Source organism: Pelobates fuscus, chromosome 3 (assembly GCF_036172605.1).
Source record: "Pelobates fuscus isolate aPelFus1 chromosome 3, aPelFus1.pri, whole genome shotgun sequence".
Lineage (NCBI taxonomy): Eukaryota > Metazoa > Chordata > Amphibia > Anura > Pelobatidae > Pelobates > Pelobates fuscus.
The window spans coordinates 420,301,291-420,314,075 of record NC_086319.1 but is presented as its reverse complement, the minus strand read 5'-3'; positions in this window follow the sequence as shown (position 1 = coordinate 420,314,075).

The following is a 12,785-nucleotide window of genomic DNA, read 5'->3' as shown; positions in this document are numbered from 1 at the left end:
TCAGCCGAACAGGAAAAGCATACAATCCGCTTACACTCCTGGCAGTCAGCATACAATCCAATTCCCCCAAAGAACGAGACGACACATCGCTTTGAGGGTTAAGCAGGAACTGGTTTACTGAGGGCTACCTGCCCAGTATTTATGCAGGTCTCCCACTTGGTGGACACTCCCCTAAGGGACCAAATGGAAGACTGAAACAGCAGACAGACATGTATCACTTTAGTACATACAGCCACAATACTTTCCCACAATGCATCCTGGCGTCCTCCTCTCTGTCCTGGAGATAATTAGTGAAGTAATTCAATTATCTCCCAGGACAAAGGCAAAACTCCATTATACACGTGGGGACACAAAACAGACTATCACTTTAAAATACATAAAGACACATTTTATACATAAAACACAGACATGTAACATATCCCCAGATAGCTCAGGTCTGAGTGCACATTATTAGGTGAATGGCACCCAGACCACGCGAATACAGTTTAATTGCCATGGAGCCAAAGTCTTTAATTATACGAACAGGCTCCATGGCATTGCTATCTGGGTTAAAACATTCACATAAAATATAAAATACCGAATTTCCCTGCATTCACCAAATCCATACGAATTAGAACCAGGGGCTGGAGGTTCAGCGGTGCCTGCACGTAAAAGTGTCCGATTTTGGTGCATGAAAGCCGGGCAGAAAAGCGCTGGCTGCCCGGAGAGCTCCAGAACACGGCCACCTAGCGGCCGCTAAGTGTAACAGCGGCCACCCAGTAACATTCAATTAAGCTGCGGTTAACCGCAGCTTCAGGGACGTAAATTGGAGGCACACTCCAGCTTCTGGGTGGCCCATTAACAACGCCGGCCGGCTTCCCACGGCTCTGGGGAGGTTGGTGAACGGCTGTTTGTTCGGTAGATGAAATCTACCGAACTGCTGTGCAGAAAGGGAGAAATAAATCCTTCTGCACAGTAAAATTAACCCTTTAGCTGCCGGTCCATAATCTAAAGGCAGCAGGCGAGCAACCAGGCTCCTCCAATACAATGTGGCGAAGTTGGTTTCGCCACAAGTGCAATAAACAGAGTGCAATACTCAGAGAGTGCAATACACATAGATAATAATACACACAGAGAGTGCAATACACATAGATAATAATACACAGAGAAAATGCAATACACAGAGAGTGCAATACTCAGAGAGTGCAATACACATAGATAATAATACACACAGAGAGTGCAATACACATAGATAATAATACACACAGAGAGTGCAATACACATAGATAATAATACACAGAGAAAGTGCAATACACAGAGAGTGCAATACACGGAGAGTGCAATACACATAGATAATAATACACAGAGAAAGTGCAATACACAGAGAGTGCAATACACGGAGAGTGCAATACACATAGATAATAATACACAGAGAAAGTGCAATACACAGAGAGTGCAATACACGGAGAGTGCAATACACGGAGAGTGCAATACACGGAGAGTGCAATACACATAGATAATAATACACACAGAGAGTGCATGATGACTTATGATTAATAAGGCTGATTGCATGTTACTAGATTATTCAGAGTAGCGAGTTAGAGGTGTAAGGGTGCTCACCTCATGTTAGGATCTAATATACATTTAGGGGTTCCAATGAAATGTCCCTTCGTGTCCTTCCTCTAACCTGGGGGTTCAGTGTCAGTAATGGGGTGTCTGTCACACAGCATTTTTGGGGGGTCCGCTTTAATCGATAATGTTGACTTAATCAATTTATCTTTAATGAATGGAAGATTAAACAGCCCTTTCTTGATATTGGGGCCCATGTCAGTGCAGACAGCACGATTTCTGGACATTTATTTAGTGAAACGGGTAATTAAACAAACAGGTCACATGCATTCACACTATGTTCCTGTCATATTATAAAACACAGCGCTACATTTACACTAATCGGAGTCCCACTCATAGAAGGACAGCACGGATTACACTGCCCATACGAAGAGCGCAGCACAGAGACCATAGATCACTAACGCCTCATGTACCAAGAAAACGTCAAATTATATATTTTATAATAAAGTAAAACTTGAGGGGCGCAAATATGAAAACTACTTTAGGACAGGGTTAGGCATCCTATGGCACCCCAGATGTTGTGGACTGCATCTCCCATGATGCTTTGCCAGCATTATGGCTGTAAGAGCATTGTGGGGGATGTGGTTCGCAACATCTGATGTGCCGAAGGTTCCTCCCTCTGCTTTAGGGGTTTAATGAAGATTCCCTCTGCCAATCAGAGAGTAGGGAAGGTGTTCATTGTTATTCTCTAAAGAGCTCTTGCTTAAAGCGTAAAGCGCATGATTCTGCTGGCCTAGCACCGTAAGGCCCCATGGTTTCTCCTTGGGAGGTATTTTGGACCAGGTGACAGAATGAGGTAACAGCTTGTTTAAAGTTCTGTAGCAGGGCCTGTATATGTCAGCTTTTGAATACTTCAGTCTTTGAAATGAATGCGCTCCTCTCTAATGCTAGCATGATTGTTAAGCATTACTTTAAGAAATCGAATTAACTGCAAAGTAAAGGAATGTCCTCTCCTGAAGATTACCCCATGCTACTCGTCTTTTATCCCCAAATTGCATCCTGTGTGTCTGCGTGAAGGTGTCATTACACTGGGTGTATTTAATTATCACATCATATTCTCTGACGCAGCCTGGTAAGAGACATCAGACTTGTCTACATTATTAAACGCACAGCCTTTCATTCAGATAAATGTGTCAAACATTCTAAAACAACCTGCAATTATATTATTACTGACTCTCCCACGAGTTTCACACCGTCCTAGGACAATTACAGAAGTACTGGCATAGTGTGTGGCATTGTCCACTAATTTTATTAGCCCTAACTTACAACATTGGGTTAAATTGTGTTAAAGGCGTACTCCAAGTCTCAGTGGTCATGGTGCCTGAAGTTTCTATATGCTGTGATTCACTTTGAAACACTACTCAGAGTTTAACCCCTTTGCTGCCAGAGGTTTAACTCCACCTCTGGCAACATCATTGGAGTGTCCCTGGCCACCAGAGCAAGAGTTCTTGGCTGGCCTATGTCAATTCTGTGCAGCTCCGATTACTGTGGAATCGGGCCCGGGTAATGGTATCATAAAGGCTACAGCGGACTGTTGTGGATGTGGTGCTGGTAGAAAACTTTTAACTGTCATTTTGCATTGGAGAGGAGTGCAACATTTAACACCTTAAGTACACTAGATGGAAATTTTCCCTTAATTACTAAAATTAACTCCGGATGGTGGGGTTAATTATGCAACAATCTGCCTCGATGTCCAGTGCAGACCAACAGCAGCCAATCGTACTGTCCCAGCACATGTGATCACCGTGATAGCCAGTCACAGTGATCACATGTGCTGCAGGGACTTCTGAACTGCCTCGCTCCACCTCTGAGTAAGCTGTGAAGTGGAGAAAGATGGGGATTGTTGCTGATCTACTTGTCCCTTTAAAAATATGTTAGTGTAAAATCCTGTTGTCCCCCCCACCTTTACCGTGTTCTGATACAATTTAACCTTTTCATTGCCCTTTGATCACTAACTGAAAAAATGTTACGTTTCTTTTACAGCACTGTAACTTCAAAAAATAGTGTCTAGGTCATAGATTAGGCTTATTGCTTTGCTCAGAAGAGGTAACTGAGCATATTTTGGGGGATTTCATGACAGTGGCACATATCAAATATACAAAATACCCAGCAAAAATGCAACATGTATGTACAAAAATGCCAATTTTTCTTTCACCACAAACTTTGACATAAATTGGTGAAAAAATGACGACAAGTTATGGCACGCCATATGCCATGTAGGATACCCTGGAGTATCTGCCTTTATGAGGTTATCTGAACAGTCAAACTGTTATAATGCCCTGAAATGAGACATAGGCCCATCAAATACATCTATGAAAATTCTAACTATATAAACTAAAATAGCCTTATCTCTTATATGGCATTGTAGATTCACAGAATAGTGCCAGAATTCACAGAATATAGTATTGTTATACTCAGCAGATGTAGCTGAACACAATATGGGGGTCTATGCAGGAAAAGCACACACCAGCTTTACAAAATGCACATAACAAAAACGTTGTTATATGAGAGTATGTCAAAAAACAGAAAAAAATATTTTACTCCAATATTTAGCAGAGATTGGCGATGAAATGGCTACGTAAAAAGTGTCAAAATAACCTTAGGTAAATAGCCTGTGATGTCTACTTTATATCAATATTTACTTTTGTGCGACAATTGTAGATTATGCTAGCTTTAGTGTACCTATAATCTTAATTTTATTAATGACAGGAGGCGAGTATTTGCTTAAGTCTCTCTTTACTAGAACTCCACAGCAGCACAGAAAAAACAACCAATCAGAAAAAAGTTAGGTACTATAAAACTCCCCTCCCCATGCATCATTTCCTCTTTCAAGCTGCGACAAAACAGAATAAAAGGCAGAGAACATCATGGGGAAGAAACGAAGTCCTAGATACGATGAATATAACGATGTCCACCATCCGAGAGTAACCGTCAAACTAGATAGTGTTGATGGACTGTAAACTGAAACGAGAGAAAAACAGAATCGAACAGGTTGATTATCCAATGAAATGTACTCAGAATAAACATGTAGGTACCCAATGTAGCAACCAAAATTAACCTTAATATGTAGATATCCCAACCCTACTTATGAAAGAAATACAGACATAATGAACAAGCGACAGGTATCAGAGACAACAAACAGAGTTGCATACGTACCTGATAATCTAAACTATAACATTAAACAAGGGAGGGACAAGAATGGGTGGGAAATACTCGCCTCCTGTCATTAATAAAATTAAGATTATAGGTACACTAAAGCTAGCATAATCTACAATTTTATAACATGACAGGAGGCTTCGTATTTGCTGTTTCAACGCTCAATTCACCAATCCAACGCTGTTTGTGTCGCTGGTATCTATTGCAGGAAATATCAGAGTAATCCTAATTGGACATTCCAAGTTCGATAATTGACAGTAGACGGATAAAAGAAAATGCCAGCCGACGAAGCATCTCAATTACGGAAAAAAGTACCATCCGCTGGTAAATCCATTGTATGTGGTTGCAACTTGTTTCCTAGCAGCCGGTCCATGAGCTGGCAAGCTGACCTATCAGTCATCTTCCTGTAGTTTTAATATCAAAGGTCAAGTTCGGACTTGGGGACGCGAGAAGAAACTGTCACCGTCTCAACTCATGATCCGTAAGGCGGTTCCTCCGATTGTGCCAGGGATATTCGGCGATGCGGTCTTGCAGGTAGATCTCCAATTTCAAGGAATGCGCCCAAGTCCACTACCAAAATCGTATTAGAAACCGAGGAGGAACTTTCGTTCCTTCCTATCCTACCCGGTGATATGTCTCATCCGAGAATAATTTCATAATGCAGGCAAGAGCGTGGCCAAACTAGCCGTATTCTAAGTGATTCTAAGATTCCAAATGGACTGAGTAAACCTTGGACGCAGTAGAGAAAGACTCCAAAGGACGTCCATTCAGGGTTCCGAACTGAACTTGTGTGGAAGGACGGTGGTCGACTATACTGGGAATAGCGAATCCTGGAAACCTGCAAAGGAAGGGAAAAACCAACCGGAACGCAGATTTCCATCCAGCAATGCCCTCGTCAAAGAGTGAAAGATGTCTGTAAGAGTCGGGGTACACCAGGTACCTCCGTAAAGTCTCATAGATCCCCTCGACGGTAGTTGAAAAAAAAGGGGGTAGCGCAAATCCAAAAACAGACGGCTCCCGTGAGGGATGAATAGAGTATAGACGAAGGGTCCTCCATCTCCGAACCATGTTCACCAGGTATGCGCTCCGATTTTATCCCAAGATCGTAAAGACCGGAGAAGTCAAGACAAACGAGGATTCCTGATTTACCATATGACCCATACGTACGGTTTTACCTTCAGACCGGGCAATAGTCCTTCCTTAATGTTGTTACCCGAGCAAGGCGGTGCCTGTTTGCTCCATGAAGGTCTCCGTATCTCCCGACATCTTGACATGGGGAAACTTTCTGCTCAGTTTGCTAGTAATGGTCTGGATATCTAAAACAGAAAGCAAACTCTGTATTATATGGTGCCGAATATGCCAAAAACCTGCACTCTCAAAATACCGGAGGACCATCCGTTAGTGTACCATCTCCAGGAGTGTGTGTAAATAAATGGGAGACTCCCCCCGTTATACCTCTGAGTATTTCTCGCGTGTTTTACAGCAGCCCGGATCCAGTAGATCCATCACGGGAGATAGAATAGAGGGATCTAGTCCAAACATGTAATACTTGCATGACCAGGCAGTCCTCTAGGACGAAGCCAGTAGCGTGGATGGCAGCTCTAATTGAATTCCGGAGGGACGCCCCTCTATGTAGTCATCAATGTCTTGCACAGGCACAAGCCTGTGTGATGAACAAATGGCCGGTACTGTAGAGCGTCGAGTGCATGAAAGAGCCGCGCTCTCTACTACTGTGATCGCATACCGTGAGAGCGTCCGGGTGCTAGCCTGAGCGGGCCGCACCCATTAGTAACCAACAGCAGAGTCTACATCCGAGACCGGTTCTCTCTATGAGAATGGGTCCACCAACTTGTACTTTGTATCCAGCCCAGTATCTGGTTGATGACGAGTGAGGGACTGCGCCCTCTAATAACAAATCAGTATCCGGTTCCGTATGAGAGGATTCGCCCACTGCTCCTGAAAATAAATATACTCGGATCGAGGTGATGGAGGGCCGCACCCTCCTGTGGTGCAAACTAGAGTCCCTAGAGATCAGAGTGACCAAAACCGTAGGGCGCACCAATCACAAATGTCAGCATAAGGCTGAGGGCAATCTGTGAAACAAGGAATGGAAAACTATCAACCGACTATCCGGATCCCGTGCGCGCGCGCGCGGGGTCCTGGTAGGCTGTTGGTAGTCCGAGGAAAGCTGGAGACGTTCTCCGCAATCCACGAGTGCCCGGGAGGTCGGAGGAGACCAAGTCAGGCCTCACGACGACCCGAGCGAATAGGAAAAGGAAGTCATGAAAAAAAAACGAAACAAAACAAAAAAGCAACAATAAACGAAGATAAGAGAAAATACACCCATTCTATCTCGGATAGAATGTAAACAGCAGGCCGGAAGGTAAGAAAAGTAAATCCCACTGGACAGGGCCAGGAGCTAACCTAACGCAGGAAAAAACTACCGAACCTATAGGGACTCCGGGAGGCATATACAGAGTAGATGGTAAAGACAAGGGAAAAACACAGCTTTCTCCTGAAGGAGTCTGAATACCGGTCCCTGCCGGTGCGAAGTTCTCCTTGGAGACGTGCAGTCGCCGGTTTGGAGTAAACCGTGGATGTGTCCGGGGTCTTCATAAGAAACTTTGCCCTTCAGGCATGAGGTTTAGGGCCTTCACCCTTCCCGCCATATTCAGATGGCCGTATACTGGTGTCCTCTCGAACACTATGGCAATGGTGTTTGCCCGGACACCTGCCTATCTCCATGTCACTGGTGTGCACTGGGTTTTCCTCAGTGATATTACCCCAGGCCTGCGGCCAAAAGGGGTTCGGTACCAATAGCGTAGGCCCGTCCTTAGGGCATAGTCTCAGCAGGTCAAACGAATGGACACAGAAAGGTTAGCCAAGCAAATAGTCACAGGCATAGCTGGCCATCCAAGTAGGCACCGACATAGCAGGCTATCCAATGGGGCACAGACATAGCAGGCCATTTTATTGGGCACAGGTATTGCAGGCCAATCTTATGGGCCAGACCTAGCAGGCCAATCTTATGGGCACAGACATAGCAGGCCAATCTTATGGGCACAGACATAGCAGGCCAATCTTATGGGCACAGACATAGCAGGCCAATCTTATGGGCACAGACATAGCAGGCCAATCTTATGGGCACAGACATAGCAGGCCAATCTTATGGGCACAGACACAGCAGGCCAATCTTATGGGCACAGACACAGCAAGCCAATCTTATGGGCACAGACATAGCAGGCCAATCTTATGGGCACAGACACAGCAGGCCAATCTTATGGGCACAGACACAGCAGGCCAATCTTATGGGCACAGACATAGCAGGCCGTTCTTATGGGCACAGACATAGCAGGCCAATCAATGGGGCACAGACATAGCAGGGCATACCCCGGTGTTGTATTCCGACAATAGCAGGGGGTCAATCTGTGTAGAGCCCCCTATATGTGTAATGAAAACCAGGGAACCTAGGGTGAAATAACTCCAATATGCAAACCCCCTAGGCAGAGGTAATGTGTCTACAGATATACAGGAAACTGTTAGACCTTAATGCTTGTGGCCAAAAATAAGGATATCCTGTTGCAGGAAAACTCAGAAGTACAGGGTGTATTGCCTACAGGCTGATCTCCAGCCCTTGAAGAAATATAGAAGTAAAAATATATAATATATATGTTTGATCACATAATTGCTATATGTCTCTATATGGATATGCACCCTGAGCAGGGTGGGAGGTGGTCCTCCCAGACTGCCAGCGAATTAGGTTGGGGTCTGAATACCCTATAGATGGGGGAGGAGAAAGCCCCTCCACAGACCTCCGCCAAGAACGGTACTGGCGGGGAAGGAGCTGCGCGTGGGCACACCCCCCGCCCCCCCGCACACACGCGGTCCGCGGGCGGAGGCGGCCGCAGTGAAGCCTCTACGTGGAGGAAACGATCCGACCACCGGGTACTCGCGCTCACTCGCGAGTACCCCTGCGACCGGGTAAAACACACGGGACCCACGGGGGGGGGGGGGGGGACGGCTGCAGCGAAGCAGCCACGTGGGAAAGAAGATCCGGCCGCCGGGTGGTCGTGCTCACTCGCGAGCATACCGGCAGCTGGAAAAAACACACTGGGCTGGCGGAGATTAACTCCGCGGTCCCAGATCTCGGGGGACAGAGGAGGCAAATGCTTTGGAGGTAGAAGCAGCGATGATCCGAAGTACAGACACCGAAGAAAAATCCCACAAGGCCTATAACCTAGGGAAAAAAAAAAAAAATAAAAATCCCATAAGCACAAAACACACTGCATTATAAAAAATAAAATGCCACAAGGCCTATAACCTACTGCATTTACAGGAAAAAATCCCATAAGCACAAAACACACTGCATTATAAAAAATAAAATGCCACAAGGCCTATAACCTACTGCATTTACAGGAAAAAATCCCATAAGCACAAAACACACTGCATTATAAAAAGTAAAATGCCACAAAGCCTATAACCTACTGCATTTACAGGAAAAAATCCCATAAGCACAAAACACACTGCATTATAAAAAATAAAATGCCACAAGGCCTATAACCTACTGCATTTACAGGAAAAATCCTATAAGCACAAAACACACTGCATTATAAAAATAAAATGCCACAAGGCCTATAACCTACTGCATTTACAGGAAAAAATCCCATAAGCACAAAACACACTGCATTATAAAAAATAAAATGCCACAAGGCCTATAACCTACTGCATTTACAGGAAAAAAATCCCATAAGCACAAAACACACTGCATTATAAAAAGTAAAATGCCACAAAGCCTATAACCTACTGCATTTACAGGAAAAAATCCCATAAGCACAAAACACACTGCATTATAAAAAATAAAATGCCACAAGGCCTATAACCTACTGCATTTACAGGAAAAAAATCCCATAAGCACAAAACACACTGCATTATAAAAAATAAAATGCCACAAGGATAAAACACTGTATATAAAAATAAAATGCCATAAGGATAAAACATACTGCATTATAAAAATAAAATGCCATAAGGATAAAACCTACTGTATATAAAAATAAAATGCCATAAGGATAAAACCTACTGTATATAAAAAATAAAATACCAGAAGGATAAAACATACTGCATTATAAACATAGAATGCCATAAGGATAAAAATATTGCATTTACATGAATACAATCCCACGTGGATAGAACATACTGCATAATAAGAATAGAATCCCACAAGGATATAACATACTGCATATAAGAATAAAATCCCCTAAGGATTACAACAATACTGCATTTATAAGGCTAAAAGACTGAATATAAGCAATAAAAACCCAAAGCCACCCACTATAAGCAGGAGGCAGTGGTACTCTGACCTGTACTGACTGCAGAGCAGCAAAGAAAGAGGAAATGATGCATGGGGAGGGGAGTTTTATAGTACCTAACTTTTTTCTGATTGGTTGTTTTTTCTGTGCTGCTGTGGAGTTCTAGTAAAGAGAGACTTAAGCAAATACGAAGCCTCCTGTCATGTTATAAAATTTCTTTTTCTGTGATTGCTACTAAACCTACAAGACAAATATACCAACTTCTAAAATTGTTTCACATTGAAATTTTATTTTAGCCCTTGTATTTTGTGACCTGTAACTTTCAAAATAAGCTGAAACCAATACATATGATGTACTCTATAAATCAAGACACATAAATGAATTTTTATTGAATTATTTTTCCTAAGCTGGACATATTAAGCAGCACTCGTTATTTTTGCCAAAACTGTAAGTAAAAATGCTTTTTAAAAAAAATAATAAATGTGAATTTATATATGTATATGTGTCATCAAATTAAAGCCATCGTTGGCCTCTAAACATGGTATATAATATGTGTTGGTGCAATAAATAAGAAAATCCAAATGGTGGTTGAACACAAACAGCAAAAAAACGTATTGCTTGTGTCCTTAAATTTAGCTTCTCCTACAATGTAACACTTGTCCTCCCACACACAGACATTAATTTACATTCTGTTGACATTTTTAGAAGTCTGTATTCCCAAAAATGCCATCAGGTTCCCTACAAAAAATAAATATACCATAATCAGGGTATTTGAGCATCTATTATTTATGTAAGGAATAACCGACGACAGGCCGTTGAATTATTAGAAAAATAATGCACACCCGAGGTGGTAATGCGGTCACGACGCGAAGCGGAGTGGCCGTTACACCTTGGGTGTGCATTATTTTTTTCTAATAATTCAACGGCCTGGAGTCAATTATTCCACTTATACTACAGTTACCACACCTCGAAACATTGCTGAGATGATTTATTTCAAGACGTTTGTCAAGTTTTTGTCATTAAAACGCTCTTGTATGTAGGACTAATTTCTTACGCAACTGTAATGCGGTCAAGACCTGTCTGGAACTATTTTAGCCGTGCGTCTCCCTGAAAATAATGCACACCTAAGAACGTTCGTCAACCAATCAGATTGAAGCATTCAACGGTCCTGTAGTATGACTATTTTTGACCTACAATAAGTGAGAGAAATATTATTCCTGTTTCTATGCTGATATTTCAGAGTGTGTTGGAAATATTGAATATATGCAGGGTTGTTCAATAAACACCGGATTGTCCGAATGCACTAAATCCGGTGAACATAAAACAAATTATGACCACGTTGGCAATTCTCAGATTTACCAAAGCCAAAAGCAGTCAGGATTCGGTCAGTCTGACCAACTCTGTAACATTGGTTCAGATAATTAAGGAAAGTTTGAGAAAATCGTCGCTGTGACAGAAGCTCCCATGTCATGACCTTTTGGAAGGGCTTGAAGGCCAGTATCTTACCCACAGACTATGGACCTGGTCCAAAGAGCTCCTGAAAGGGGCTTATGACTGTAGCAATTGATATACAAACTATTCATTGTTACTTGACTCTCTGCTGACTGAATGGAAGTGTGAACATGTAAATAATGCTAGCATGCAAATTAGGACAACAAAGTTTGTAGTTAAATGCATATATTGCTGCTTTTTATTGTTTGTAAATATTGAATGCATTAATTACTGTATACTTGTATTTTAGATGTTTGTCACCACATGTTTAAGGACTAGACAAGAAAGGCTAGCACTCTTCCAAAAAATAAAGCTGTGTGCATTAGTTTCTTTTGGAACTGTGTGACCTGGTAAATTTATTCAGAGACCCCCGTAACAGAGTCTTCGGACCTGCTGGCTGACTGCTTGTCAAAAAGAGTTCGGCCTGAGAGCAACAAGGGCCTTTGTAAAGGCAGAAGCTCTCACAGTGCAGGCAGAGGTGAGGATTCCTGCCTGGGAGAGGAGCTGAAGAGGGAAAGGCAGAGGTGAGGATTCCTGCCTGGGAGAGGAGCTGTAGAGGTAAAGGCAGAGGTGAGGATACCTACCTGGGAGAGGAGCTGAAGTGGAAAAGGCAGAGGTGAGGATTCCTGCCTGTGAGAGGAGCTGAAGTGGAAAAGGCAGAGGTGAGGATTCCTGCCTGTGAGAGGAGCTGTAGAGCTAAAGGCAGAGGTGAGGATACCTGCCTGGGAGAGGAGCTGAAGTGGAAAAGGCAGAGGTGAGGATTCCTGCCTGGGAGAGGAGCTGAAGAGGGAAAGGCAGAGGTGAGGATTCCTGCCTGGGAAAGGGGCTGAAGAGGGAAAGGCAGAGGTGAGGATACCTGCCTGGAAGGAGAAAGCTGCAGCCTAGTCCAGGGTGTAGGAAGTACAGCATCTCCATCACAAGTGATTATTACATCAAAAACCAGTTGGTGTTATATTATTAACCCCTCATTTTCTCTTTCTTTCCTTTATATTATTAACCCCTCATTTTATCTTTCTTTCCCTTATATTAACCCCTCATTTCTCTTTCTTTCCTTTATATTATTAACCCCTCATTTCTCTTTCTTTCCTTTATATTATTAACCCCTCATTTTATCTTTATTTCCTTTATGTTATTAACCCCTCATTTCTCTTTATTTCCTTTATATTATTAACCCCTCATTTTATCTTTATTTCCTTTATATTATTAACCCCTCATTTTATCTTT